At 47.3% G+C, this 13155-nt stretch overlaps 1 protein-coding gene and 1 long non-coding RNA gene across 4 annotated transcripts in view; one reads left to right on the top strand and one right to left on the bottom strand.

Moving 5' to 3' along the window:
* The window catches only part of LOC142566116 (uncharacterized), a 281596-nt gene that overhangs the window by 38448 nt on the left and 229993 nt on the right, over window positions 1–13155 (bottom strand). The gene's annotated exons all lie outside the window — the stretch shown is intronic.
* The window catches only part of LOC142566109 (uncharacterized), an 84063-nt gene continuing 79583 nt past the window's right edge, over window positions 8676–13155 (top strand). Inside the window, exon 1 of the mRNA XM_075676903.1 lies at window positions 8676–8828. The gene's annotated coding sequence lies outside the window, so the exon portion shown is untranslated. The remainder of the gene's footprint in view (window positions 8829–13155) is intronic.

Below are 13155 nucleotides of genomic sequence, written 5' to 3'. Positions count from 1 at the left end.
GCTGATGCTGCTGCTGCTGCTGATGATGATGATGATGAATATTATATGCGCTAGAGCAATTGCTCCGGATACAAAGTAAGTTTCGGCAGCATGCAGCGTAATAGTATGTGCTCTCACAGAGGACACCGCCATCTTCTTCGTAACTCCGTCTTTGCGACGCGCAAAACGGTGCCTTTGTTTGCTACAGTATATGGTGACTCCGAAATACATGCGCAGACGCCACCACATGCAGAGTTTGCGCGGCGCGCTAAAGCTCGCACAAACTGGCAAACGCCAACGTTGGGCGCGACAGCTCAGTGAGTAACGCGATTCGGCTGCCCGCTGCACACTGCCGGAGGGGCATGACTTCGACCTTCCAGTGGTGGACAAAGTTTTTCTATGCCATATGGTGAGGGTTAATGCGGGTCTAAAGTGATGTTAATATAGCCTGGCAAGAGAACAAGAGTTCACGATTGGCAGTTTTTGCCTCTATCCATAGCTTGCATTGACGTCGTCATGGCCGCCATCTTGAAGCACTAGCATGGCGAAAAGAGGTGTACACAAGAAATGTGACAGCATGACTGCACCACAGGCTCGTGTTGCGCCCAACGACAAAGCGACAACAGCGATAAACCGGTGAAAAAAACAGTCGCTGTAAGAAAGCAAAACACTGTACACCTGCAGATACACGGTGCACAGACGCCTTCGTAGCCGCCACGTTTGGTTGTTAACGTGGTGAGAGCCGAGTCCGTGACGTCACGTGAAAACTATCTATAAAAGCTGTCCACGAATGCCTTTATTTAAGCTATGTTGTAACCAGGGGGATCCGCATCACGAGAAGGAAATTACCGGACGAATAAAAATTAGTTGGAGTCCGTATGGCAGGCTTTCCCAAGTGGCGACCGGTGATTACCACTATCCTTGAAAAGAGAAGCGCACCTTCATTATGTTCTACCAGTACTAACCTATGATGCATAAGAAATGAGCTTTAGAATCGGCTAAGGATCGCGCAATAAGCGACGGAAAGAAAAATGATAGGCGTAACATGAAGAGAAAGAGAGGCAGAGAACCAACAGGTGTAGGCAATTTTCCGGTAGATATATTCAGGAAATGGAGCTCGGTAGTTTATGTAATGCGTAGAGCAGATAACCGGTCGTCTACTAAATTAATAGAATGAGTTTCTAAGGAAGGCAAACGTAGACTAGATGATCTATAGGAAAAGGAAACTTGCAGCGCATAGGATGGGATAGGATGGATGGGATACTCCGAAGAGTATCATCGAGTGCTGAGCGAGGTGTGCGCGCATTTTCCGAGGTCGGCAATTGTCATATTTGGCGATTTTAATTTTACAAATATCGATTGGTCGACGCTCTCCGTATCGGCCACGGATGCGGCCGTACATACCTTTCTCAGCACTTGTCTTGACTTTTCATTAACCCAACTTATTAGTCAACCAACACGATCCACTGAAACTTCTGCCAATATACTAGACTTAGTTTTAACTAATAATCCTGATATATTATCCCACATAACTCATGAAGCAGGCATCGCTGACCATGATGTTATAACTGGATGCATTAACTTTTGCGTGAGCAAAAGAATAATTACCAAAAAGAAAATAAGGTGTTACGGTAAAGCCAATTTCTACGCAATTAACAATGAATTAACAACATTTTCAGGTCAATTTCTGCATGATTTTCATTCACGTTCCATTGAACAGAACTGGGTCGTCTTTAAGGCCACCCTCAGTTCAATCATTGACACCTACATTCCTGTGTTATCCATTTCCTGCAAAAGCAGTTCTCCATGGTTTACAAGCAAGCTTCGGCGGCTTAAAGGGAAGCTGAAACGGTTTTCAATTTCCATGAATAGCTGAGATTGGGAAGAACAGACCTAATAATTTACAGTTCCGAAATTTTTTTCTTTGTTTTGTTAATATAAGGGGCGGAAATCGCTTTCTAAATCGCCCCCGCGGACACGCCCCCATCGCTTCCCGGAGCGCAGGGTGAGGTGGTTGCCAGAGGAGAGAACCGGCGAGAGTGACGTCATTCGCGGGGACCGAGCTGCCGGACCAGCGTGCTCGCATGTGCTGGCATGCCTCTTTCCGTCCTGCGCTTTACTGAACGACGCTACGAGAGATCTGCCGCCGCCGCCGCTCACGTTTATTTTCTTTTGCGATTTTCGTAAACTGTTCTTTCCTTCTGTGCTGCGTGAGTGCCTACAGCCAAGGACGTCCAACATGCCCTCGTTCTGTGCAGCATTCGGCTGCGCGAACACAGGCGGGCGAGACTATGTGGTGTTTCACAGGTTCCCGAAGGACAAGAAGCTTGCAGCACAGTGGGTCCGTGCGGTGAGGAGAGATAAGTTCGTGCCGACGAAATTAATTGTGCTGTGCTCGGACCATTTCCGCGATAGCCGGATAGCCTTACGACAAATGCGGAAACGCGTTGTTGCTAGCGTTGCTACACTCCGTTTCATACATCAGGTGCAACGCTGTGGAAGCTTGAGATACTTCTTGCAGTGGCTGCGTTCGCACTTAGAAAAAGTTCGGTGTTTCTTGAACCGATTTTTGAGAAAATTTTCCATATATAAGCTCAGTTCTGAATGAAAAAAAAAAGAATTTACCCATAGAAACAATTTTTGTACTTATACGGCTGCTAACACGTTCTTTTATATCAATTTTCTTTTCGGCATTTTTTAATTGCAGCCCGTCGCGGCAGCTTCACGTGCATGCTCGCGCGGGCAAACGCCGCTGGCACGCTGCGAAGCATACACGGAAACGCGCGCAGTAATAAATTTTGGCGACCGGACTTCGTGCGTAGCTTCCACAGCGTTGCACCTGAGGTATGAAATGGAGTATAGGCTTGCCTAGTGACATTCGACGTACGGTTGCAGTTATCGTGTTTACCACACGGCGGTGCTAAAACTGCCTAATATCTTTATGTCAACACTAGCATGGAGCACGCATACCGATTATTGATCGAGCCACAATCGCAAAGTCGTCGAACCATAGTATGAATATTGCACATATAATACCTCTGGCCATATCTGTATGTGTATGATAAGCAACTTCCATGACTGTACCTCGCATCACTGCATGTGCGCGCTTTGAAACGCGGCACTTATGTTCGCGATCGTGTATCAACACTAAAAAAACTGCGGGACTTTAGACAAGCAGCGGCAAGGTGCTTGACATCGCGGAATTGCATCCGTGTTTACAATCTAATGAGAAGTTAGTGCTTCGGCATTCTTCCAGCAGCAAGTTCCCAATGACATTTTAGCGCATTTTTTCTCCCATCATTGGAACGTGCAGCTACATGAAAAAAAAAAAAACATACGTACCAGCTAAGATTTCCAATGCGCGAGAAGGTGCATACATCGCTCTCGCTGTTGGCACACTCAACATCGTCGTTGCCGCCGTTGCCGCCATCGTTTTCCGTATCGGCTGTCGGTTCGAACATGTACTATCGGCGTCAAATGAAAGTTGAACAGCGGAGCGCGTGGACCAAGCATAAGTGAAGATATAGTGCGCGCCGTCCAGTCATCACCATTGACAGGCGCGCACATCCGGTTTGGCCGCACTGCGCGAAGTTTGGGAGTGAAACCATGTCAAACGGCCAAACGCGCTCGGTATGCCGGCCGCCGTCGCGGCTGCCAGCGATACCGCGCAGCGCAAGTTTGCCGATCGAAAGAACGAATGTGGCGCGCAAGGTGCAAACCGCGCGGGCGAATCTACCTCGCGATGACGGTGCAAACTGCACAACGCGCACCGCTGTTCGCGCCGACAGCGCTTGTTGTTTCGGAGATCTGTACGATAAGACTCGCCGTAAACTGCAGTATTCTAGCTGAATTTTTATTTTTCATTTTCTCCCTTTCAAATCTAAGAACCAGAACAGAAGCGACATTATCTCACTAGAGGGGGATCGCGCAGTGCGGCCAAACCGGATGTGCGCGCCTGTCAATGGTGATGACTGGACGGCGCGCACTGTATCTTCACTTATGCTTGGTCCACGCGCTCCGCTGTTCAACTTTCATTTGACGCCGATAGTACGGCGAAAATACAAGCTGTCCGAGACAGCGAGAACGTTCCATAATGCTTACAACTCAGCTATGAAGCCAGAACAGCGTGCTACGCTCTGAAACGGCGGCGCCGACCGGCGACTGCCGCGAATGACGTCACAGCGGCCCCGACCAATCACGGGCAACAGCGGCGTTCGCGCGATGCCCTGAGGCACTGGTGCGCGTTTTCATGAAAAAACAGCCGCTTGCGTTTGTTTCCGCCCTTTTTGAACCAGATATTCGTGTTCAGGGGACTTAAAACTGTAGAATGCCGCAGGGAACTCATTTTTTTCGATAAGTGTTTCAGCTTCCCTTTAATAAGAAAAAGAAGAGACTTTACAGGCAGGCTAAGCTGACTGGTCTAGCGAGTGCCCATGATAAACACAAAGCGTGTGAAAAGGCTTATAAGGCATTGCTAAAATCCACTCGCAATAACTTTTTTTCTCATTATTTACCATCCATGCTAAAAAATAATACTCGTCACTTTTGGCGTGTGGTGAACCCTGCAATTCGCACTGACATCATTCTTAGTGATTCTTTTGGTGTTCCGATCCCCGATTCAGATTGCGCTCAACTTCTTAATGATACGTCTGTAACAATTTTCACTCGTTGAAACGTTAACTCAATGCCAACTTCAAAGACATTAGTGGGAATCACAATGCATGAGGTAGACATCAGTGAGGCTGGTGTTTTATCTCTACTAACCAATCTTAAGATGTCATCTAGTGCCGACCATCTAGGTTTCAATAATAAAATTTTAAAGAATACATGGCATAGTATTTGTTCTATGTTAACAGCTCTATTTTCCCAGTCACTATCAACTGGTGGTATTCCTAATGACTGGCGCATTGCTAAAATAATACCCATTTTCAAATAAGGTGATCGTGCTTCTCCCCTTAATTATCGTCCCATCTCCTTAACCAGCACTATTTGTAAATTACTCGAACATATCATACACAGTCAAGTCATCAACTTCCTTGAAGACCATAACATTATTCTTAAGCGTCAGCACGGTTTTCGCAAGGGCTACTCATGCGACACACAACTTGCCGGATTTATTCACGGCATACACGCACAAATAGACGCCGGGTTCCAAGTTGACGCAATATTTTTAGATTTTTCTAAGGCATTTCACTGTGTTCCACACCATAGGTTGTTCCTTAAACTTTCACAGCTTAACATTCACCATACTATAATTGCATGGATCACCGATTTTCTCTCATCTAGAATTCAGTTTACATCAGTTAGCAATTCCAACTCATGTTATGCTGATGTTACGTCTGGAGTTCCACAAGGCAGCGTACTTGGACCTTTACTCTTTCTAATTTACATTAATGATTTACCCAGTTGCGTGTAATCCAAAATCAGACTATTTGCAGATGATTGTGTACTTCATCGATGTGTAATAACTAACACTGATAGCCACTTACTACAAACTGACCTGGACGCAATACGTGCATGGTGTTCTAATTGGTTAATGCCATTAATTATTTCCAAAACTAAACTCATGTCTTTCACCAATAGGCCACTAATTCTAACCACCTACTCCATTGATAACAACCCTGTGGAACTCGCAACTACTTACAAGTACTTTGGCCTCAATCTTCAGTCAAACTTATCATGGAATAATCATATTAATCTTACCCTTGCTTCTTCAAATCGTACTCTCGGACTTATTAAACATAACTTAAAAGAAGCCCCAATTCATGTTAAAAAACTAGCATACACAACATTAATCCGTCCTAAACTAGAATACGCGACTGCCATCTGGGATCCCGAACAAACTTATATCATCAGTAACATCGAAGCCTTACAAAACCTTGCCGCGCGATTTATTTTTTCAGACTATTCACGTTAGACCAGCGTCACCTTGTTAAAGAATAAAGCTGACTTGGACAACTTAGCACTTCGCCGTACAATTTCTCACCTAACACTTTCCACAAGCTTTATCACCATCCATCACTTCACGATGATTTCTTTCAGTCACCAACAATTATTTTTCCACGCCGTGACCATCCATACAAAGTCAAACGCATTAACTGCCAGTCATCCCATTATGCATATTCGTTCTTACCACGCACAATAACTGAATGGAACGCCTTACCATCAGTGATTGCCACGGAACCAGACTTGACTAAGTTTCAACATTTAATTCGCTCACGACTTGTCGACTAATCGTATTATTATGCTTTTTTTGAGACTTTTACGGTGTTTTCGATGTTTGTTGGTGTTTTTCATTGCAGTTGGCTTATGTTCTCCTAATATGTACTAATGTTTTCTCTGTAATAATTGTGACCTAATTATCCTGTATATTACCTATGTTTCACTGTATTATTACTTCTGTTACACTCTCTTGTTTTTAGTATGTACAAACTATGACCAGTGCGTGTGAATGCCCCCCCCCCCCCCGTGTAATACCCTCGTAATGAGGGCCTTTGGGGGTATTTTGAATAAATAAATAAATAAATAAATAAATAAATAAATAAATAAATAAATAAATATACAGGGTGTTTCGGCGAACACTTTCAACACTTTTTAAAGGTTGCCAGTGGCAGGTAGCTCAATTCTAGCTTATGAGCCGGTCTACTCGAAGCGACGGACACTGCTTGCAGAAAAAATTGAAATGCAAAATCGACTAATTAACAAGAATTCACAAATTAACTTTTTTAGCTAATTATGACCCATATTGCAATTTACAAATTCTAGCAGTGGACTTCGCAAGGCGGATCCACTTGGAACGAATTCTCAGGACGACACCAGTTTCGAGATATAAATTCCCAAACTTTGCGGAGAAATGCATTGGCGTTCCAGTTGTGTGCTTCAGTGCATGAAACGACGTTTTGTTAACAAATTAACTGGAACGCCAATGCCTTTCCCCGCAAATGGCCTCGATGGCCTCGATGCACATCTAGCCGTCGAAGGCTATAGTGAGTGATCCACAGAATATGTTTGTCCCGGGCGCTGCCACTCAAACGTTCGAACGTCTTTTGATAAACCGCGGGAAAGCCATGCAGCGTGCAAGGCGATTACCCAATTATTGGCGGCGGTGCTGTTTTTTAATGTTTACCGTTATGTGCAGAGGTATACTGTGTTTTATGGCTGAAGATTTTCCTTGCTCCCGTGATGAAATCGCGTTAAACTGTCAGGAGTCTGCACGTGCAGTTCTTTTGAACGCCGGTGCAAATTCTCATTCGTGGACGAAAGCACTGTATGAAAAATGACCTTAAAAATTGGTGAAAAAAAGATCTGCCATCCATTTCAACTACAGAATAAACCCTGAACACGCAGCTCTTGCGCACAGAATATGATTTAATTACTGTCACACGTCTACTGTCATTATGTGTTATCCCTTCACGCGTGTGTCTTCATGTGCAAGGCAAGCGTTCATTTTGTTCCTATCCTCATTACCGAGTGACAGCTCTCACCTTCACCAAACTTGCCTTCTACGGCAACCAAAGTACTCTTACGCATTACCTGCTACAAGAAAGAATAACAGCTATTTGCTTCAATTTCGATGTCGGCATAGTGTGTCCGCGACCGTGAAGGGAGGAAGTGTACGGGAGGACGTCGCGCTTTGCTCTTCTTGCACAATGCTTCTAAGGCGAGGAACCGGCACCTCGCATACTGAAAAAAAGACAGTTGAAACTTGAGACCCGCCTGCGGAGGTTTAGACGCTACAGCGCCAGGTTGGTAGCGTGTGACGCGTCAACAACAAAGAGCAGACAGGTAAGTCAACTTCATTGAGCCGCAGGTACCTGTCGCTTCGGAGTTACCGCTGGTTTCGCAATATGCTCACTGTTATGTCCTTTCAATCATTCTCACTGCGAGACCTACGCCTCATTGCCAATTGAATAAAACGAGAAAGTGTTTTTCTCATGTTATCCAATTGAATTCCGCAGATCTTGAATAAGGACGCATTCAGGTTGCCGCTGTGAATCCTTGAAAAACTGCAACTATGAAGTCATTAGGCTTGTTCTGAATACGCATGGACAGCTAGTGCGACCAGCTCTTGGTCTGAGAGAGCGAATGGAAGCAAGGATACAGAAACGAGCGGGAAGGTGGCAGGACTGCGACCTCAGGAATGCGAGAGTGAAGAGCCTCGTCCCGTCTCTTTATCGGAAAACACGGGTCACTTTGTCACCGTTTTTGAAACGCTAGACAGACGCTTTAGTGTTCCTGTATATGCAGGAACACTAAGGCGCTTGTGTGTGCATTCGAGGAAGCGACCACTTTCCGCGAGCTCGAGCAAGTGTTGGGGCGTCCGGTTATTGCTTGGCTTCGCTTTTTGTTGCTGCGCGTATTTGTCCACAGGAGCTGCTTCTTGGGTCCAGCCGTGGATTCGTTGGGGAGACAAGGGAGTGTCGTCGCCCCCTCCGAGAGACCTGCAGGACAAAGGCCCGCTTTCCTGCTGAGCCGAGGGGGGAGAAAGCACGGCGGCCGCCTAAAATGTACTGCGCCGGCGGGCCGCAGATTCCGGCGGCGTTCCTGCAGGCTGGCTTTCTTGGGCAGCCGGGAAAAAGTGGCCTCTTTAAGGAGCCGGCCCGCCAGCAGCAGCAGCAGGGGAAGGGGGTCCCGTGACGTAGCCGGAAAGGGGCCTTCCTCCTTCGCGCCGGGTCGCTTTCGGCAGGCGGCCCATTCGCGCTGCGCTGGCGGCCAACGTCGCGTACGCCGACGGTAGCGCGCTGGGCTCGCCCCTCAAGGATAGTCGCGACGTCAGAGATCAGCGCGCCGTCGGGTCTGCCGGCCCACGGGACGACATGCGTCAACCACGCGGCCTGCGCTGAGCACAGGTGAGAAGGTGAGGCCGCGCCGATGGCCTCAACTCTTTCGCGGCGCCGCACTGCTCGGTCTCGTCGACGATGACTGCTTCCGAGGCCTCCCTACGGCCTCTGCTTTTACCACGTTTCCGATTATATGCCTTTTTTTCTTCTTCTGTAGTTCACCAATTTTGTTTGACCGCTAGACGCACGTGCTGAGCCTTGGAGAGGTTTAACGGATATAAAATAGAGCCGCCCCCTAAATGCGTTTCCTCGTGCTCACACGTATCCCGTCCGATGCAGTACTCCCCGGCAGAACGATCCTGGATCACATGGACCACAGGTACGCCGATGTTCCCGGTCGTTCTCCTTATATCCCCCCAGATTCGCTGTTTAACACTGCAACGCGGAGTTTTTCACTCGTACAAGTGTAACACCGTGGCCCTTATGGGGACAGGAACGAGGCATCGCCCTATGGTGCACGGCGCTTTGCCAGCGACTTCGAATGAGGACATGCCTAGTAAGATATCTCGCTTTCACTTCCGGAGAAAGCGGAGCCCGGCGAGAAAGTGCTCCGCGTCAACGGGGCCGGCACCGTAGCGCCGGTTTGCTGGGCACTCGTGAACGTTACTGGTAGGGATATCAGCGGTGCAATAGCCTCGTCTATGTTAGGCGAAGTGAGGGCGTGGATCTCGCGTTCGCGCACTTGCCACCGTCGGCGTTCTGCAAGTTTTTTTTTCTCTTCAGTGGTGAAACTAGGTCTTGTTCGGAAGTGGATCTAGTGTTCGGCAGCTTGTGTGTGTGAAAAAAAAAAAAGCGATAACCACTAGGGTGACTCACACGTGTCCCACGTGCAGCAGACAGAATCGCTTTGTGCCATGCGGTTTATGCAGCCATTTAAGGAGGTCCCTTTCTCGTTCACAGCGCAAATGAGACAGCGTGCGCATCTGCGCTATGTACGAGAGCGGCATGTGCGGTAAAGTATTTTCTTAAAAGCTTTATTTGGGAAGTAAGAAACAATTAGTACCGGTATGTCTCTGTTTTGATTGTACCTCTGTTGCATGCCTTATAATGAGAACTCATGTCGCTATCGATAGTCGTTGCGCATTTTTGTGGTTGCTGGAAAGTCTTACATGGGCTTTGTGGAATGCAAGAATATTATAGTAAGAGTGCTGTGTTCACGACCGGCGAAGTCGGGTGTCATTTTTTGACATATACAGCTCGTGCTAATACCTGCGTCTGGTTAGAGCTTTCCGATAACGACAAACGATGAATTCCTATCAAAGAGTGTCGAAACACTGATAAACAACGCCCAAATCTGCTTAATTGTCGTGCGTTTGGTTCCTGTTCTTTCATTATTATGTTTTTTTTCAGTCGCGAAACAGAAACTCTTTGCGTGGAATATGGCAAATGATTGAGTTATGTATACATACACGAGTGGGTGTGGTGGCGAGTACGAGCGTTATTTTAAACTCGGCGCTTTTCTAACGCCCTGCCGTGTCACGCTCAATAACGATCGCGAACACCCTACTGAGAAGAACCTTTGAATCGACAAACACGCGCGCCCTCGTCACTCCCACTCTCCCGGCGCATCGCTCAGGAGACGCGCGGTCCGCCGGGCGCCTTCCAAGAAAAGATGTCCAGAAGCGGCTTCGGACCGGTCCAGCGTAACGATTGCACGTCTTACGACACTCACTGACGGGAGTGCGTATCTGCTTGCCGCCTTTCTGTCATTCGTTTTGCCGCTCACTTTCTTTTTCTCTCATTTTCTTTTTCATTTTCTGCTGTCTGACCGACTGTGTATACATGCCAACGCATGGAGGCTTTACATAGTCACGAGTGAACGAGTTACGTGAGTTCCGGGTTCGCTTGAGAATACAAAATGGAACGCGAAGTGCGGCCCAAAGGTAATAACAATAATAGCTACAATCGTAAGAGAGAGAGAAAGTGAGAAAAGAGCGAGGGACAAGGCGAAAAGCCGCGTGCCTTTCTCCCCGTTATGCGACAGCAGCAAAGGAGTGTCCCGCCGTTGCTCGGGCAGATATTTACGGCATGGTAATGCAGAATGCCGTGAACACGGCCGGAGAGGACGCGGCTCTCTCGCCGGCGTGGTGCCCCCTTCGCCGAAAATGTCGGTCAGACCCGTGGCGGCCGATTGCCTGTCGCCAAGCGCTTTTCCGGCTTTCCTGCCGGGCCGCCTCCGAACGACCTGCATGGAGCCGTTCTGTTCGGAGACTGTTTTTCGCCGCGCTCTTCAAAACCCGTGATGATGCAGGATAACTTTCACCGACAACGGCGGCACGAGAAGAGCTGCACTGTTCACGAAGAGGATCTGATGGTTCCACGTGGTGACAGTCTGTAGTTCTAAGCCTTCTCAATGGAAGGCAATGCAAACAGTTGACTTTGAGTTCATGAAAACGTTTCAAGATATACGGGCGGCAACATTTCATCTCTCGCGACCTTTTTTTTTTTTTTGCTTGGCTTGCAATTAAGGACACCCGTCAGCGTTGAACACGTGAAGGGCGTTCGCTTAGGGCCGATTTACGCTCGAGCCGCCCATCGCCGCAAGCCGCAACCGCACGCTTGCTGTCGCGCGAAAAATCGCACGTATCAAACACTTGCGCACAAATTTCGGCTTACAATGTGTAAAGTATACACTGTGCACACAGTGTAAATGGTAATTTGTGCACAAGTGCTGGATGCGTGCAATTTTTCGCGCTACAGCAAGCGTGCGGTTGCGGCTTGCGGCGATGGGCGGCTCGAGCGTAAATCGGCCCTTACAGCGCAAGAGAGACGTTTTCTTTTGCGAGCTGCTTAGGAGTTCGGCGTTTCGTTGCTTACATCCGCAGCACAGATGATGAGTGCGACGTGACAAGCCAGCGGTAGCACGTATATAGCATTGAACGCGCGACGGGAGAGAAGAGCGAAAAATGTCAGTGTTTCTCATGCTTTCCCAAGCATCGCGCGCGCGGTGAATAGCTTCGTGTGCCTCACAGAATTTCTGTGAGGCGCCCGAATTTGTCGCATCTTGCACTGCTGTCGTTTGCACCAGGTTGGACATTTTCGAGGCGAAAAATCACGCTATAGAAATTGTGTATTAGATTAATGATCAGACTTTGGATGGCCTGCGCTGTGATTGATGACGGGTGATTGCGTAGAGAGTATTCTGAAACCGTAATAAACGATTCTACGTTTTTTGCTTTCGGGATAAAAAAAACAAATAGTTGCATGGCTGCTGATTCTGAAAGGTGGGATTTAATTTCAACAATACTTACAGTACGTGCGCGTGTGCGTACGTCTGTGTACGTCACACAGGATACGCTGTGCATGATGCGGAATAGACAAGTGCCGGAATCGCGTCATGAATAGCGATGAAGTGGTCGGAGGTGTTAGCTACCAAGGACTGAACGACGCGCATTCTTCTCGCACAACTTCATCTCACTATCACACTGTTAGGCATAGAACTTCGTCAAAAGCGGAAGGTTGTCGTTATGCTCACGGCCAGGGATTTAACCAGACTGCGACGACCGGCTTATCTCGACTGGAGGCGCAGAGGAAAAACCGGAAGAGGCAAGGCGGAGCGAGAACTGCGATAGTAATCAGTTCTACAAGCAGGATGCGTATGCGTGACGTCACGTGCGACGTCAACACCACTGTTTTAGTTATTGTAATTTGCCTCTTTAATGTGGCCCAATACTATCACATCGCATCTGCCCTCAAGTCGTCAATTTCCACCATCTTTTTTTCCTTTTACTTTGACAACAACATCCTATCGAAAGGTTGACAATAATAATAATAATAATAATAATAATAATAATAATAATAATAAAGTAAAGAAAGAGCATCGGGTTCAGGTTCTCAATAGTTACACAAGTTGGGGGGGCTATGGTGTCTTACATAAATGACATATTCTCAGGCTACAATTGCATATGCGTGGGAGTTCTGTAATGTTCAATCCGGGTTCTTTATTGGTTCGGTTTTTTGGTCCCCGGTGTTTCGCCTTTACATGAATGTCGTAGCTATATTCCACTCACATGTGCAATGGCGCTCTGTGTAAATGACAATAATTTTTCTCTACTTTTCGTGATGCCTAATTCACTCGCTACAGAAGAAAATCTCTCAGATTAAAAGAACTGCGGAAATGGCTAGATGTGAGGAACCTGAATCACAGAGCACAAGACGCATTATGTGTTTAGAATGAAGGAGAGCACTGTCAGAGACTGCTTTCTTAGGACATGCATAGGCTTCTATGCATGTCCCTTCTTGCAGAACCCTTCTTGAGGACATGCATAGGCTTCTATGCATGTCCCTTCTTGCAGAACCCTTCTTTAGGACATGCATAGGCTTGACACATGTCCCT

Source organism: Dermacentor variabilis, chromosome 1 (assembly GCF_050947875.1).
Source record: "Dermacentor variabilis isolate Ectoservices chromosome 1, ASM5094787v1, whole genome shotgun sequence".
NCBI classification, from domain to species: Eukaryota; Metazoa; Arthropoda; class Arachnida; order Ixodida; family Ixodidae; genus Dermacentor; species Dermacentor variabilis.
This window is presented reverse-complemented; position numbering and strand designations above follow the sequence as displayed.